The following is an 18604-nucleotide window of genomic DNA, read 5'->3' as shown; positions in this document are numbered from 1 at the left end:
TCTCCATGTCATGAGGATTCAGAATATATATAGTTTTTAGGGCTACATATTATTGTTTGGGTGGGGTGGAACCACTTTATACCTTTTGTACTCGGGCTTTCTTGATGACATCATCAGGATCGGGGGTGGGTGGGGGGGGAGTGGAATTAGAATTCTGACCACTTTATACATTTTGTATTTCTTGATGACATCATCAGGATTTGTTGGGGGGGGGGGGAAGTGGAATTAGAATTCTGAGCGCTTTATACATTTTGTATTTCTTAATGACATCATCAGGATTTGTTGGGGGGGGAGTGGAATTAGAATTCTGAGCGCTTTATACATTTTGTATTTCTTAATGACATCATCAGGATTTGTTGGGGGGGGGAGTGGAATTAGAATTCTGAGCGCTTTATACATTTTGTATTTCTTAATGACATCATCAGGATTTGTTGGGGGGGGGGGGGGAGTGGAATTAGAATTCTGACCACTTTATACATTTTGTATTTCTTGATGACATCATCAGGATTTGTTGGGGGGGGGGGGGGGGGAGTGGAATTAGAATTCTGAGCGCTTTATACATTTTGTATTTCTTAATGACATCATCAGGATGGGGGATACAGTGAGGAAAATAAGTATTTTGCAAGTTCTCCAACTTAGAAATCGTGGAGGGGTCTGAAATGTTCATCTTAAGTGCATGTCCACTGTGAGAGACATAATCTAAAAAAAAAAAAAAAAAAAAAAAATCCGGAAATCACAATGTATGATTTTTTTTAAATAATTTATTTGTATGTTACTGCTGCAAATAAGTATTTCAACACCTGTGAAAATCAGTGTTAATATTTGGTACAGTAGCCTTTGTCTGATCGGGGACTGTACTAGTACAGTTTCCGATCGGAGATTCTACTAGTGGAATCTCCAATCCTACCAATTCGCAGACTTTACTTTGACATATACAGCTGGGCGCAAAAGTTTGGACATCCCTGATAATTTTGATGATTTTCCTTTATAAATCACTGGTTGTTTGGATCAGCAATTTCAGTTAAATATATTATATAGCAGACAAACAGTGATATTTGAGAAGTGAAATGAAGTTTTACGATTTACAGAAAGTGCACAATAATTCTTTAAACAAAATTAGGCAGGTGCATAAATTTGAGCACCCCAACAGAAAAAACACATCAATAATTAGTAGATCCTCCTTTTACAGAAATAACAGCCTCTAAACGCTTCCTATAGTTTCCAATGAGAGTCTGGATTCTGGTTGAAGGTATTTTGGACCATTCTTCTTTACAAAACATCTTAGGTTTGTAGGTTTCTGAGCATGGACAGCCTGCTTAAAATCACAGATTTTCAATAATATTCAGGTTTGGGGACTGAGATTGCCATTCCTTAACATTGTACTTGTTCCTCTGCATGAATGTCTTAGTAGATTTTGAGCAGTGTTTCGTGTTTTCTTGTTGAAAGATCCAGGCCCGGCGCAACTTCAACTTTGTCACTGATTAATGAACATTGTTCTCAAGAATCTGCTGATATTGACTGGAATCCATGTGACCCTCAACTTTAACAACATTCCCAGGACCTGCACTGACCACACAGCATGATGGAACCACCTCCAAATTTTACTGTAGGTAGCAAGCATTTTTCATGGAATGCTGTGTTCTTTTTCAAATAACTCAATTTTAGTTTCATCAGTCCACAGCATTTTATTCCAAAATGAAGCTGGCTTGTCGAAATGTGCTTAAGCATACCTCAAGTGACTCTGTTCGTGGCGTGTATGCAGAAAAGGCTTCCTCTGCATTACAGCATCATACAGCATCTCTTTATGTAAAGTGCGCTGTATAGTTGAACAATGCACAGAGACATTATCTGCAGCAAGATCATGTTGTAGGTCTTTGGAGCAGGTCTGTGGGTTGGCTATGACTGTTCTCACCATCCTTTGCTTCAGCTTATCTGAGATTTTTCTTGGCCTGCCACTTCGGGCCTTAACTCGTACTGTGCCTGTGGTCTTCCATTTCCTCACTATGTTCCTGACAGTGGAAACTGACAGCTGAAATCTCTGAGATAGCTTTTTGTATCCTTTTCCTAAACCATGATGTTGAACAATCTTTGTTTTCAGGTCATTTACGAGTTGTTTAGAAATTCCCATGTTGCCACCCAGAAGAGATGCAAAGAGGGGAAACATTTGCAAATGGCCACCTTAAATAGCCTTTCTCATGACTGGATTAACCTGTGTAAGGAGGTCAAGTGTCAATGAGCTTACCAAACCAATTCTGTTAATTGGTAAATTTTCTGTAAATACTAGAAACTTCATTTCACTTCTCAAATATCAGTGTGTTCATCTGTTATAAGATATATTTAATTGACACTTCTGATCCAGACAATCAATGATTTATCCAGGAAAATCATGAAAATTATCAAGGGTGTCCAAATGTTTGCATACAACTGTATATAGTATGCATGTTAGAGTAGTTTTCATCAAGTGTTCAATTTTTAAATGATTAATATCTACAGGCTCTAAATATAAAAATAACACTAATGTCAAAGATTTGTGATAATGCAGCTCATTGCTACAGTAACTTATTAAACCATACATGAATACATGAATAACATAGGTAAAAACTGCCCACCTGTGAAAATCTTCCTGATAATTGTCTGGCGCTGGCACTGTGATTAGTCCAATTTAGCTATAAATATTACAAACATCCTGCAGTAAAATTACACTACTCTACCTCCCCTTATAAAAGTAATTCCATCTGACAGGGTTTTTACAGCACACCATATACTCTGGGGCCTAAGTATTCACTCTCTGAAGATAATCTTGCACAATTTGGAGGATTTGAGTGAATGCAGCACTTTCCATCACTGATTCAAGATGAAACTCTGAACATAATCTCCAGGCCAGATTAAGTTTATGTTTGCAGCCTAAGTTACCTCAGTGAACTACCCTGGTTAAAAGAGCCACATTCATTTCCTGGAAAATTGTGGCTTTTTGGCTTAAAATGTCTTGTTAACTTACCAATCTTGGATCGTACTGTATGTACCCCTTTGGTTTCTGTGAGCACCTGGGATTTCCTTTTGGTGGATAATCACAGCAAGTCATAGCAAACCCACATTCATAAATCTTGTGTTTTTAATCATATCACTTTAATCTGCCATCTCTTAATTCTTGAATGGCTAGAACCTGCTGGTTTTCATTCTGTCTAATCACAGCCTCGCTTCAGGTGAACCACATTAACTGTAATCAACTTGGTAGGATAGAAAAATAGAAGCAACTCCTGAGAGCCACCGTCCTGAGCTGCGGCACCACAACAGTGTAAACGTGTCAAAGTGACAACTATCTTGTTTATCATGTTTTTAATGTTTTTGACAAGGTCATTTGCTGCCGCAAATGATGTTGTTCCCATTTAATGGGGAATAAACAACATATTTTCATTTTTTTGTCTGGTCCCTTTTATTTTAGCCCTTTTGATAACAGAACTCCAAAAACTTAGACCAGGCTTCCTGGCATGCAGCATTTTCATGATATTGAAAGCCACCAGCACTGGCTTAAGTGCAGCCAGGTCCATATATATTCAGACATTGACAATTTAGTATTTTTACCTCTGTACATCACCACAATTTTCAGAGGCCATGTAAATGTAAGGATTCATTTTACCCAAGGCCCTCAAATATGGCCATCGGGTATTGCAAAGACTTTGTGTCCATCCATTCGTCTGTCCGTGTTCAGCATAAGTCCAGTCCTATTAGTGCCAGAGTCTTCAAATTCACAAGGAACACTCTTGGCACACATCATGATGTGCAGTTCAAAGATGGCTAACCTTGACCTATTTTAAAAGGTATTTCAAGAGGTTAAAAAGTCACATTCTCACATTCTGTTTCATTTTGTTCTATTTTATTTTTTCTGATGGGTGGGGGTGACATCCAATCAGAGTACAGTGACACCATGACATCAGTGACTGGTCTAGCAAGCTGCAAGCTCCGTTTTGGTTGTGTGTACATATAACCTCTTCGTCATATATTATGCACAAGCTAGCGAGAAATAACACCTCTGAAACTGAAACAGCTGTTTTTGGAACCTGACAACATCTCTAAAGTGATTTGGAAGACATGTTGTGCACATTAGCGTGGTGACAATACAGGTTGGTCTAGCTAGTTGCAAACTAGGTTACATTTGTGTGTAAATATAAGTCTCTGTCATATATTATGTAAAACTAGCGAGAAATAAACACTTCTAAAACTGAAAACTAGAGCCCGACTGATATGGATTTTTTGAGGCAGATACCGATAACGATATTTGGATGAAAAAAAATGCAGATAATCGATGAATCAGCCGATCCGCCGATAGCCGATAAATCAGCCGATCAGCTGAATGTTTCAACCTCTTAGCAGTAAACGAAAGTTTTTCATGCTAGAAATAAGATCTACACAACGTGGGCTTAATAAAAAGTGTAACCAATGCAATGAAGCATATTTGACACATTACTACATAAACTGAGTTAATCAAACTGAGTTGAACTGAAATGGGAGAAATGTGGGGTGAATGTAATCGCAAAGTTATTACAAACAACATCCTTATAAACTTACCTGTATGCTTTTGTGAGCCGATCAGTGCAGTGTGACGGCGAACTACGGTGGCCGGTGATGAACACATTTAAGCAGGGGTGTAAGCAGCTCTCAGTTGAATGGAGTCAGAGCTCCATTTACTGGACAAATGGTGCAAGGACATTTTACATTGTCGACACAACTTTATTTCAGTAACTGTTCTGTTTATGAGAAATTATCGGCATTCTATCGGCAAAATTTAGGCCGATAGTGAGTACTTTGAAAAGGGCTTATATCGGCCAATAATATCGGCTGGCCGATCGGTCGGCTGATATATTGGTCAGGCTCTACTGAAAACACTGTTTTTGGAATCTGATAACACCTCTTGAGTGATTTAGAAGACATTTGGTGGACGTCAACATACACACTAACTTATGCTAACTCAAAGCTAACTTTCACTCTTGTCAAAAGCTCATGTATGCACAGACGTGCCCTTCTGTAGATGCCATTAAAAAGATAAATATTGATTATGATGGATTGATTAATAGACAGGTTTTACTGAACATGTACAAATTGTATGTAAGACAAAATAAAAGTATATCTATCTATCTATATAGTTCGCACTAGGATACAAAATAAACAACTACAACTTATAAAGAAGACAACGCTCATACGGCCGAGGGTATTTTAGCATTACGTTATAATTAATACAAATCATCACTTTGACAGGCAGTTGTCTTTAGATGAGTCAGAGGATGGAGACATGAACATTTTCCAAGTCCCTGAATATGTCTTGGACTTTATTTACATAATTTATTCAGAAAACAGTATGGTGCTGTATGGTAAAGCTGCAGTGAACCCTGCTGATCTTTTAGTGTGAACATGAGTTTGTCTTTTTACACACAACCACTGAGTGTATAGTGTAAGGTGCTGATTGTGTTTGCAATGGTGAAACTAATGCTATTACCATGTGCTTTAAATTCTAGAATTCGCATCTGGCTGCTCCCATTGGGGTCACCACAGCAGATAATCTCTTTCTATCTCACCCTGTACTCGCATCTTCCTCTGTAACAACCACCTGCATGTTCTCCTTCACCACATCCATAAACCTCCATCTTCTCCTCCTGGCTGGTGGCTCCATATTTCTCCTTGCATTCCGTGTCCCTCCTATGTACAAGTCCAAAGCATCTCAATCTCACCTCTCTGAACTTGTCTCCAAGCAATCTGATCTGTGCTGTTCCTCTGTGCTATCATCCTCATCACTCTCGAGGAAATTGCATCATCTTCACCACATCCAGCTCTATCTCGTGTCTTTTTATTAATGCCACTACTTCTTAGCCATCCATTATAGCTGGTTTCTTCACCACCTCTACTCCTGGCAACTGCATTAGTCCACTGTGCTCCCCTTCATTCATGCACATGTACTCAGTCTTGTGTCAAGTGTCTTTCATTTCCCTTCTGTCCACAGTGGACCTCCACCTCCCCAGGTCAGTCTCAGCCAGTTCTCTTTACTCACTTCACAGTATGCAATTTCTTTCAGCTTTCATCTCCTGTGTAGGATCCTTAATGAGATTTATTTTCATTACTAGCAGAATGCTGGAGAAATGAAGAATGGCTGTGGTGAATGATGGCTTGAATAAAGGGACTGTTGTGACACTAATAATTGCAGAAAAGACTTTCAGCTTTTAAAATGTTATTTTTTCTTGTTGTTGGTGGTGGGACAAGTGGTGGCTTCTTCCAGCTGGGAAATGCAGCCAGAGCAGTCTGTTGTCTGTTATGCCTGGCTCCCACCGAATAATGAAGGATGAAGAAGGAGCCACGCAGCATGTTTTCTTTGCTACGAGAGGGTTTTTTCAACTATCATGGGAGTTTCGTGGCTCTGAGTGGCTCTTAGAGGCATTATCTTCAGTTAACGAGGCTCCTCTCTGAGCGTGGCGCTAATTTCAAGATGTTCAAAATTAAGCAACAACAGCGTGGCGCAATTTGTGTACGAGTTACTGTGACGGCTTAGAGGCATTTGCATGGTGCTTACGAGTCTGCTAAAAGCCCATTATCTGTGCGCCTGGCAGCTTCGCAGGACCTGAGAGGCTATTTTTGGTGCTGTATGGTAAAGCTGCAGTGACCTGAGCGGCTGCTGTCAGCGATTCCTTCCTCTTTCCCCTCCCGTTCCCTCTCCACGTAAGCTACGGTCACATCAGCTGCTACCGGCTCTGACAAGCTGTGCACCCCGACAGTCTGAAGCTCCAATGTTGCCTGAACCCTTGACGGTGGAAAGTTCTCCAGAACCAGCGGTTCCGTTTCCTGCACCTGATCCGACCATCAAGCCATCAGGACATTTCATGGCACTGCCGCAAATCGCAGCGCACAAGCTCGGTGACTCAGCAATGGTGCCAATTGAGCCGGCAGTTATGCTCTCAACGCTCACTCAGTCTGCTCAGATCTCCTCCGCTACTCCGATCAAGGTTTCTGTGAGTACCATGACGATGAGCAATGTTATCAGTTCGGCTTCAGCACACATGATGGAGGAGGCGTCGTCGGACCACGCGCTGCGAAGCTCTACAACAACAACTTAATTAGAACTGCTTTCTCAGCCCTCCTTGAAGCTCTTGCCTCAAGCTACGCCCACAATGTCGCGCAAATCATCTGGATCAACTCCATCGGCATTCGTCAGCTCCACCTCACGCTCTGGGGTTAACACACCAGCGGCGGCTCCAGAGGGGGGTCAATGCTTGCGCCGTGCTGCTGTCCCAGAGCCTCAGCTGCCTGCACCAGTATCTGTCTTGCCTGCATCCACTGCACACTGTGACTATGGGTCAGTTAACAACTTTACCCTTTTCTTCTTGTTGATGCAAAGCTGTTTTCTTGTTTGTGACATCATGGAACACCTACTGCAAACATTGTGTCAGAATCTGAGACATTTTTCAGGTATGCTTCTTCTGAGGCCAAGATTTACCACAAGTATTATGCAGTGGTATAACCGTGCTTCCATCTACTGGTCCCCTCCAGTGAATACTAGTTGGGTGGGAATTATGTCTATTTCTGCAGTAGTTGAGTACCTGTACTGGTTCTCTGCTAAAATTTTCCTTTTAAATACAGCCTTGGATCTGTTTAGGCTAAATTTTTCCTGGTCACATTTACTAAGAGGCATGGTTCTCAAGCTTGGCCCGGTAACTGGCGATATGTCTTTTCTGCGGTTGGTTATTAAGTCAGGCTACTGGGGGTTGTCCATATTGCATTTTTTGGTTGTGCAACTATGTGCTTGGAGTCTGCAGATCACGAAACTAATGTAAATTTTGTGCCCCATATGGCTCTGCATATTTCCTCTGAGGGAGGTTTACCACTTGGGGAAATCGAGTTTGTCTCAAACAGCAGCACAGTCTTTTCATGGGGTGTGGACCGATTTTATGCTTAGATCCTCTAGCAAAATTAGTTTTTCGCATTTTCTGAGACAGGGAGTTTTGTGGGTCAACTGGGCCTCTGGTGTTACCTCTCCAATATGGTCAAGTGTCTCTTTTCAGCTCCCATTCATTTCTCTCTATGAATCTCTACTTGGATTGGTAAAGCCTCTATTGGAGTTATTGACCCGCTGGTTCTCGTGTTTGTTCAAATGCGTCTGGAATTTGTTTTTTGAGGTGGTGCACGATTTTCCATCTTATTTAATTTTGGACTTACACTGGGCCGTTTTTCTTGGTTTGTTGGTAGGGGTTCTCTGGATGGTGGTTTCCACCCAGAGGGACCGGGCTCTCCCCGTTTGTGATTTCCCATGTTCCAGGCCAGTGTCAGTCCCTGCATGTTCCGTTAAGTCCAAGTTCCCCATGGGTCAGCCCCCTGAAGCTGTGGTTCACCGTGGTGGACCTCCTGGTCGTCCTCCTGACTTAGCCGTGCCCCAGTCCCCTGACCTGTTTTGGCGCCAGGTTCCAGTCTGGGTCTGTCCTCTTATTGCTGCTGTACAACCCGGTTTCCGCCCGAGGCTCTCTGACCCCGGGTTCGGGCGCGGGGTTAATTGCCCATGGGGTCTCATGCCTTGTGGTCCTCCTGGTTGTCTCCCGCATCCCTGTCTGCCCGCCTCCTTGGGGTTTCCCCCGCCGCCCTCCCAGTGTCGGTTTCTTTTGTTGCGGCCGTCCGGTGACAGCCGCGTGGGGGGAGGGTACTGTCAGTGATTGGGCCAGGTCAGGGCGCTGAGCTCTTATTTTTCCCCTTTTTATGGTTTCCCATTTGCTGCGGCTTTGAATTATTAGTAATTATTTTCATCATGTTCTGTCTTGTTTTTCTTGTCACTTGGTTCGTGTTTTGATTCGCTAGTTATATTATTTTCATCTTATGGTTATTCTCAGTTCTGTTTGCTTTGTCACTTTCTTTCCTTGTTACTTTAATACTTTAGCCATGTCTCAGTTCCATTCTAACGGTGTGTGTTATCATTTAGTTATCGTTTGCCTATTTTTGCTGTTCTCATTTCTGTTTGCACTTTGTCAGGAGTTTGTCTGCCAGTTCCAGTTTAGTTTTGTCATGGTGTTTAATTTCTTATTATTCTCTGAGCTGTGTTATCTAGTTTATCTCCGGTCTGCTTTTCTGTCCTGTTAAGTCTCTCACCAGTTCATGTTTAGTCCAGTTCTCATGTTCATGTCTGATTCCTGTTTAGTAATATTATATTCAATTGTAGCTTTGTACTTATTTCTGTTTCACTCCACATCCTGCACCTGCATTCCTGTCTTCATCTCTCACAGCCAGTTGATTAAGTTCTCTCTGCACCTGCTATGTGTCCCTGTCTCTCACTTTAACTCTGTCTGCTTTGTGTTTTCATTTAGTCACACTCTTGACACCTGTTCACAAATCTTTGTCTTTTCTTCACTCCACCTTGTGTTGTCCTCCCTCACTGTCTTGCACAATGTAGTATCTTCGTTCACTAGCCACGCCCCTTCTTGATTGTTCCTCAGGTGCACCTTGTTAACACGTGTCTTATTTAATCTCCACCCAGCCACCACACCCTTGCTCGTTTGTTGTCTTTGCACGCTTACCAGCTCTGTTTCTAGTCCTGTTTTTGATTCACTGTGTATCCAGACCCTGCTTTGTGTTTTTGACTGCGCCTTTTGCCTTGCCCATGATGTCTGTGTCTGCTCGTGCCATTGAACCCAGCTTGCCCATGAGTGCGTTTTTGCCTGACCCTGTTTGTGCTTCTGCCTCGCCAACTGATCACCTGTGTACCGAACCAGAGCCTGTATTAAAGACCATGATTTCTTCAACATCCACACCTAGTCAGCGAGTTTGCATTTTGGGTCCTGACAATTCAGGTGCCTGCCACCTGCCCACCCTGACAGCTGCCCTCTTGCACACACAATTCCACCTGCTCTGTGCGCTGGACTCTATATGAAATAATTATTTTGTCGCAGATTAATCATTTTCTGCCAAACCTTGGATGCTGAAAACACCTCTAATCACTTCTGGACTGTTTCATCTGGACACTTTTTTCCCTCTCTTTCCTGCTCCATGTGGAACGGCTTAAGGTAACTATTTTTAATGTTTGTTTTTTATAGCTTGATAAAACAGTTCCTAGCTGTAAAAGTATGTCTGTTGCATGTTGATGTCTGTTGTATGTAAAAGTATGTTGATTTAGTATTTTGTTAATGGATCACATCAGCTCCGCTGTTTGTGCGCACTGAGGCAGTGACTCATCATCACGCTTCAAACGAGCATTTAGGCCAGGGGTGGGCAATCATGTGCCATGAAGGGCCGAGACACTGCAGATTTTCCTTACAACCAATCACCTCAGCAGGTGATTTCATTAATGATCACTTGTCTCAGCAGGTGATTTCATTGACGATCAGGTGTTTATGTTCAGGGGAGAAGCTCATCAGCAATCCACCTGCTGAGGTGATAGGTTGCAAGGAAAACCTGCAGTGTCTCTGCCCTCGCTGCCCACCCCTGATTTAGGCAGAACGCCAGCTCACAATAGAGTGAATTTTCACTCAATATTGGACGAACACAAAGTTAAAATTTGGGTGACTGCGTGAAAGTGGATGTGTGTTTAAAGCCATGGAAGATAATAACTCCAGTGAAGCCGCTATAGCAGAGCAGAGCTGTGCGGCAACACAGGAGGAGAGCGTGCAAAAGACCTATTTTGAAGACATAACACAAAGTTAAAGGTTGTATCATGGTGACTTGTAAGCTGCGGAAGAAATAAAGATATATATATATATATATATATATATATATATATATATTTTTTTTTTTTTTGAAAATGATCCACAGGTGTATATAATAAAGCGGCCACCTCATTCTGTATGCAGAATGGCACCGCGCACAAAAGAGCGCTTTTGCAGAAATAAATGGACGAACACAAAATTAAAAGTGATCACAGTGTAAAAATGACTGTGTTTAAAGTCAGGGGAAAAAATAAAGCCAGCGAGCCACGGATGGATTTTAAGCCAGTGAGACTGAAACACAGAGGCGGCTGTCCAGGAATGGAACAGCGGCGCGCACGCAAAAGAGCAATTTAGCAGAATAAACAGACGAACACAAAGTTTACAGTGCGATTATGGTGTGTGTTTAAGCCGCAGAAGAAATAAAGCCAGGAGCCGCGGAGCCAACGAGGACCACAGAGGCGGCTCTCCAGGAACCTGTGGTTCGCTTCTAGCTGGTCTGGTGTAGTACAGGTGGACAGAAGCCTGGCGCACAGCGCACAATCACGGGAGTGTACTAGAGTGTCTATTTTTGGACTGCATTTAAAAAAATGGGACATCTTTAAATGCTGCTGTGAATCTGTGAATTGAAAACACACATTTTAAAGGGACCAGGTGTGGGAGGGCTGGAGGTTTGGACCAAACCCATGTCTAAACGTGCGCCAACATGGCGTTATCATGGCGCTATCACAGCACTACGTGACTTAGTGTGGCTGATGCGAGCCATTCGAGGCTCTAATGACAGGCCGGTCGTGGCTCACTAGAGGCTGCTACGTTGCACATGCGGGGTACAGAGAGGCACATAGAGGCACCTTCATAGCGGATACGTGATAAACCTGGGTCCCACCGAATAATGAAGGATGAAGAAGGAGCCACGCTTGGGCGTGTCAGTGATTATTCAAAGAATCACCCATGTTTTCATCTATTACGTATCCGCTATGAAGGTGCCTCAAAGAAAACATGCTGCGTGACTCCTTCTTCATCCTTCATTATTCGGTGGGACCCAGGCAATAGATGAAAACGTGGGTCATTCTGTGAATAATCACTGACACGCCCATGCATGGCTCCTTCTTCATCCTTCATTATTCGGTGGGACCCAGACTTTAGGCTCCAGGCTGGGAGTATCGACGGCAAAAACCAAGAACAAAACTAGGGACTTCTTTAAAAACACCTCCACCCTGCGTTTATTCACAAGCAATTTCCATGATAAAGAATTCCAGATGTCGTCTTTTGAAACAAGGGTGTCTTTTGAGGACAACTTTTGGCAGGTTGTGATGATGAATCCAACTGAAAGAATGCAACAGGTCAGATTAACAGACTTATATTTACTCAGTGTGCTGATTTGTAAAGCTCTCGATTCTGCTGCTACATTGTAACTTGGTGGTTTGTTTACAGCACATAAGTTTTATGCACGTGCCCCATATCATCTTCTGTTTTCAAGTGTTACAGTGCCACATACTACAGTGTTTTCAGCCATTTGCAGTAGCTTGTTATGGCCCTAGACATTTCTTGAAACAGTGCCATGTTAACGGAACACTTTTTGAAAACGACAAAGATTGTACTGGGAAAATTCTGTTTCTGTGTGGACAAGGCCATTGTACACCTGTGTACGCCTTGCTCCATTCTTATGTCAACCTGTGCTCCTCCTCCTGGTTAAAATACATGTTGACTACAGTCGTTTCCATCCTTTTTGCAAAATCTACCACCATCTGCCCTTTTGCATTATTCTTTTTGAAACCATATCTGCTCATCACGTCTGTTATCGTCACCAACATGCCCAATAAAGCCCACTTCAATCACTTTTTCTTTCTTGGATACACTCTCTACCATCTTATCTAACTCACTCCACAAACCTTCTTTCTCTCACAACCCACTTGTGGGGCATATGATGATACACTGATGATATTCATCATCATCCCTTCAATTTCCAGTTTCACACTCATCACCTTTCAGACATTCCTTCAGAATGACCCCACACCATTTCCCCTCTCATCCACACGGTGATACAACAGTTTGAACCTCTGATGTTCCTGGCCTTACTTTCGTTCCACTTAGTCTCTTGTAATGTACACAGAGTATATCCATCTTTCTTCTCTCAATCATATGAGCCAAATCTCACCCTTGACCAGTCATACTGCCAACATCCAACGTCCTGACTCTCATTTTCACACTTCTTCTTCTTCTTCTTCTTCCCTGCCTCTCTCATTCAATAGTTGCTCAATTTCTGCCAGTACTAATAGGAGGTTGTTCTTAAACCCAGGCCTTGACTGATTCATTTTGTGATCTGCATGACTGGTTAATTTGTAGCATGATGCAACAAAACTGTCACCTGTCAAATGTGGCTGTCTGGTTCGTTTTTTAAATACTTTCAAGACTGAAGTAATGGCAGCTCCTTCAGTCAAGTTAGTGACATGGGTAATGTTGCAAATGAAAGCAGAGCAGATAAAAGAATAATGCCATCAAAAATTCCTGTATGGCAAAAATCAACACATGGACCAATATGGAGTGAAAAAAAATGTGAAAACACCTTAAGAAATGTTTGCTGAAACAGCATATAGGGTTTGTGTAGCACTTTTCCATTTGAGATACTAAAAAAGGTTCACAGTGATGGCTCACATTGATCCTACTTACACTCGTCAATCCTCTATCTTTTTATGGTTAGAATTGGCAGTCAAGAGAGGTCCTACATTTTTATATACTTCTGTGGTGGAAGTGCAAAATTATCACATTTTCTTTGTCTCTGTCCAAAGCAGACTGCACCTGCACACTCTCCCTCAAAATGTAATTGCGTTGATTCAAACCCAAAATCTAACATTATCAACAAGTTGTCTGGAAATGTATTATGCCAACATTCCCTAATAAAATTTAATTATTGCCACTGCCCATTGTTCCAGGTTGGCCTTAAGCTTTTATGATACAGAATCCACATCCAGTCTGTTGTCTTACCCAGATCTTAGGGCCCTGTCCCACTGGCATTTAGGAGGATTTGCGGATGGAATGCGCACAAATGTGGCCCACATCTGCCAAACAACCGCAATAACCGTGTAACATTCCTGTATGAGTCGGCCGTAATCCGAACACGTCCGTGATCATCCGCAGAGGTACACATGTCCGCAGCCAGGATTTTTGAGCGTCTCAAAAATCCTGCTGCGGATGAGATCCGCATCACTGCCTGAACACATACTGAAGACATACGCAGGCCATACACAACCAACGCGCCGCATATCCTCTGTCATCCGCTGATATCCGCAACCGGGTTGGCGCGGCTTGGCGGTGGACCGGGACAGTGTGCAAAACAGATATGACGCGTGCCCAGCACGGCCACATCACGGTCACAAATGGTATGTTGCGCATGCAGACAGAGTGGGCATGGATGAAGCGAGTGCATCACGGCCGCTGTGCCCCTCATGGGGGCGCCTCCGCGGTCACCTTTGCTTTTGTTCCCTGTTATATACGCTTTTCTTCCTCATGTATTCGCTGATCCACCCTGGGACATTTGTCATTTCCGCCCACCGTTGTTGCGGACGCTCAGCTTTTGTCTCCTCATTTCATGCGCAAATCCTCCTAAACGCCAGTGGGACAGGGCCCTTAGATTTTATCCAGAACAGCAGGATAAGCATTACTTTCAAGCCTATAATTTGAGTAATTGTTGTGAAAGTGTAGTGACACGGACCCACAACAGGGGGCGCAAATGAACGGTCAATAGATGAGCCAAAAGGTAACAATTTAATGTTGTGAAACGTGCACAACGAACATACAGACAATCTCAGAATATAATTACAGTCAAATTACAAAGGTGACGTCTGGGCAGGCTCGAGGATAGAAGACGTCTGTCCTGAGAAGAGCCGGAACCACACGATTTCCGCCCCCACAGAACCTGGTGAATACTGGAGCCGCCAAGTCCCGAATTCCCAGGTGATCACCGTCCCAGACTGTCGGATCTGGTACTGCTGGCGAAGAACAAAGACAGTCAAGTGTGGGTGTGTGTACACCCAGTAACAACAGCGGTGGGAATGCCACCTCCACCTCTCACTCAATATGTTGCAGAGTACCGCAGTGATTCCTCAGGGGAAAAGAGTGCCATCCTGCACTCACTCAGCCTCCACAGAAAAAGGAACCGGTACTCCTGCAAACACTCACAATATACAGATATATTGCAAAAGACACAAACGGCTGAGGATATTACCTCCAATGAAGTATGATATCTCGGCGATGAGGTGGAGATGACGTCTGGTCTTTATGGAGTGCGATGATGAAGAATGTGTGACAGCTGTCAGGAATTAATGAGTGACAGCTGTCACTCCCGGCTGTGTCCGTGGCGGCAGCGCCCTCTCGTGCCTGAAGCCCGCACTTCAGGCAGGGCGCCCTTTGGTGGTGGGCCAGCAGTACATCCTCTTCTGGCGGCCCACACAACAGGACCCCCCCTCAACCCGTCAATGATCCGGGCAGGAGGCGGCGCCGGACCGGGAGCACAGAGGGGTGAGGTGTGGTGAGGCTTGAGTCTGGACACATGAAAAACCGGGTGGATCCGCAGTGAAGCTGGGAGTCGGAGCTTCACTGCGGCAGGACTGAGGATTTTGAGGATCTTGAAAGGTCCAATGTACCGGTCCTTCAACTTGGGGGAGTCCACTTGGAGGGGGATGTCCTTCGTGGACAGCCACACCTCCTGCCCGGGCTGGTAAGCAGGGGCCGGGGATCGCCGGCGGTCTGCATGGGTCTTCGCCCTCGTCCGGGCCTTCAACAAGGCAGAACGGGCGGAGCGCCACACCCGACGGCACTTCCGGAGGTGGGCCTGGACCGAGGGCACACCGACCTCTCCCTCCACCATGGGGAACAACGGGGCTGATACCCCAAACACACCTCAAATGGGGAGAGGCCGGTGGCAGAAGACACCTGGCTGTTATGCGCAGACTCGATCCAGGGCAGATGGTTACTCCAGGCCATCGGGTGCGCAGATGTGACGCAGCGGAGGGTCTGTTCCAGTTCCTGGTTGGCCCGCTCTGCCTGTCCGTTCGTCTGTGGATGGTACCCGGACGAGAGGCTCACGGTGGCCCCCAGTTCCCTGCAGAAGCTCCTCCAGACGTGTGAGGAGAACTGGGGACCACGATCTGAGACGATGTCGGTGGGTATCCCATGCAGACGGACAACATGGTGGACCAGGAGGTCTGCTGTCTCCTGGGCTGTTGGGAGCTTCGGGAGGGCCACGAAGTGGGCCGCCTTGGAGAATCGGTCCACTATCGTGAAGATGGTGGTGTTGCCCTGGGACGGCGGGAGGCCCGTGACGAAATCCAGGCCGATGTGGGATCAGGGGCGATGAGGCACAGGAAGCGGTTGGAGTAGTCCTTGGGCCTTCCTGTGGTCAGCCTTGCCCCTGGCACAGGTGGTGCAGGCCTGGATATACTCCCGGATGTCGGCCTCCATAGACACCCACCAGAAGCGCTGCCGGACAACTGCCACAGTCCTTCGCACCCCTGGATGACAGGAGAGCTTGGAACCGTGACAGAAGTCCAAGACTGGAGCTCTGGCCTCTGGTGGGACGTATAAACGGTTCTTCGGACCTGTACCTGGGTCCGGGCTCCGTGCCAGGGCCTCCCGGATGATCTTCTCCACGTCCCAGGTGAGGGTGGCCACGATAGTGGACTCCGGCAGGATGGGCTCCGGTGGATCTGACAGTGCAGTTTTGACCTCCTCTTCGTGTACCCGGGACAAGGCATCCGACCTCTGGTTCTTGGTCCCGGGCGATAGGTGATCCGGAAGTCAAAACGCCCAAAGAACAGTGACCAGCGGGCTTGCCTGGGGTTCAGCCGCTTGGCGGTCCTGATATACTCCAGGTTCCGATGGTCAGTGAATAACGTGAACGGCACAGACGCTCCTTCCAACAGGTGTCTCCACTCCTCAAGAGCCTCTTTCACCGCAAGGAGTTCTCGATTGCCGACGTCATAGTTCCGTTCAGCCGGGGTCAACCTGCGTGAAAAGTAGGCACACGGGTGAAGAACCTTATCGGTCTCTCCGCTCTGGGACAGCACGGCTCCTATCCCTGAGTCAGAGGCGTCCACTTCAACCACAAACTGGCGGCTAGGGTCGGGCTGCACCAAAACTGGCGCAGTAGAGAACCGTCGTTTCAACTCCTTGAACGTGGCTTCGCACCGATCCGACCAGGTGAAGGGGACTTTTGGAGAGGTCAGGGCTGTCAGGGGGCTAACTACCTGACTGTAGCCCTTAATGAACCTCCTATAGAAATTAGCGAAGCCGAGGAACTGTTTGCAGCTTCCTACGTCTTGTTGGTTGGGGCCAATCTCTCACCGCCGCAACCTTGGCCGGATCAGGGGCGACGGAGTTAGAGGAGATGATAAACCCCAGGAAGGACAAAGACGTGCGGTGAAACTCGCACTTCTCGCCCTTCACAAACAGTCGGTTCTCTAATAACCGCTGCAGGACCTGACGTACATGCTGGACATGGGTCTCAGGATCCGGAGAAAAGATGAGAATATCGTCCAGATATACGAAGACGAATCGGTGCAGGAAGTCCCGCAAGATGTCGTTAACCAAGGCTTGGAACATCGCGGGGGCGTTGGTGAGGCCGAATGGCATGACCAGGTACTCAAAGTGACCTAACGGGGTGTTAAATGCCGTCTTCCATTCGTCTCCCTTCCGGATCTGAACCAGGTGATACGCATTTCTAAGATCCAGCTTAGTAAAGATTTTGGCTCCATGCAGGGGGGTGAACACAGAATCCAACAATGGCAACGGGTATCGATTGCGAACCGTAATCTCATTCAGCCCCCTGTAATCAATGCATGGACGGAGTCCGCCATCTTTCTTGCCCACAAAAAAGAAACCTGCCCCCATCGGGGAGGTGGAGTTCCGGATCAGCCCGGCAGCTAATGAGTCCCGGATGTAGGTCTCCATTGATTCGCGCTCAGGTCGTGAGAGGTTGTACAGCCTGCTGGACGGGAACTCAGCGCCTGGAACCAAATCAATGGCACAATCATACGGACAGTGCGGGGGAAGGGTGAGTGCCAGATCCTTGCTGAAGACGTCAGCAAGATCGTGGTACTCAACCGGCACTGCTGTCAGATTGGGAGGGACTTTGACCTCCTCCTTAGCCTGTAAACCGGGAGGAACCGAGGATCCTAAACACACCCGATGGCAGGTTTCGCTCCACTGAACCACCACCCCAGACGGCCAATCAATCCGGGGATTGTGCTTCAACATCCATGGGAAGCCCAAAATCACGCGGGAGGTAGAAGGAGTTACAAAAAACTCAATCTCCTCCCGATGGTTTCCAGACACCACCAGAGTTACTGGTTGTGTCTTGTGTGTGAGTAAAGGGAGGAGGGTGCCATCTAGTGCCCGAACCTGCAATGGCGAAGGAAGCGCCACCAGAGGGAGCCCTACCTCCCTTGCCCATCTTCTGTCTAGCAAATTCCCTTCTGACCCTGTGTCCACCAGTGCTGGGGCTTGAAGGGTTAAATCCCCGCTCAGGATTGTGACTGGGAGTCGTGTGGCAATCTGTGTGTGTCTCAATTGAATGTTTTGACCCCCCCTTAGCCCAGTCTCTAAGGGCGAGTGTTGTCGTTTTGGGCCGTTTGGGGCAGTTTTCTGTATTGTGCTCCTTTGAGCTGCAGAGAAAACACTCCCCGCGGATCAGCCTCCTCATTTTGGCCCTGTGCGTTTCCCTAACAACGTCAGCAGGGGGAGCTGTTACCCCACGGAGCGCTGTGGCTGTGGAGCGTGGGGAGGGCGGCGCCTTTTCGAACCCGGAAGGGAGAGTGGCGGTGCGTATCCGGTCACGTCCTTCGCCTCGCTCCCGACGGCGTTCCTCCAACCGATTGTCTAACCGTACAACGAGATTGATAAGCCCATCTAAATCCCGCGGTTCCTCCTTAGCTACCAGCTGCTCC

The 18604-nt window shown here is 45.9% G+C and overlaps 1 protein-coding gene across 1 annotated transcript in view; it reads right to left on the bottom strand.

Annotated features, from left to right (window-relative positions):
- dmd (dystrophin) overlaps nt 1-18604 on the bottom strand; it is a 1392820-nt gene that overhangs the window by 841763 nt on the left and 532453 nt on the right. The gene's annotated exons all lie outside the window — the stretch shown is intronic.

This window comes from Thalassophryne amazonica, chromosome 1 (genome assembly GCF_902500255.1).
Source record: "Thalassophryne amazonica chromosome 1, fThaAma1.1, whole genome shotgun sequence".
NCBI classification, from domain to species: domain Eukaryota; kingdom Metazoa; phylum Chordata; class Actinopteri; order Batrachoidiformes; family Batrachoididae; genus Thalassophryne; species Thalassophryne amazonica.
The sequence above is the reverse complement of the archived record's forward strand: the minus strand, read 5'-3'. Positions and strand labels throughout refer to the sequence as shown.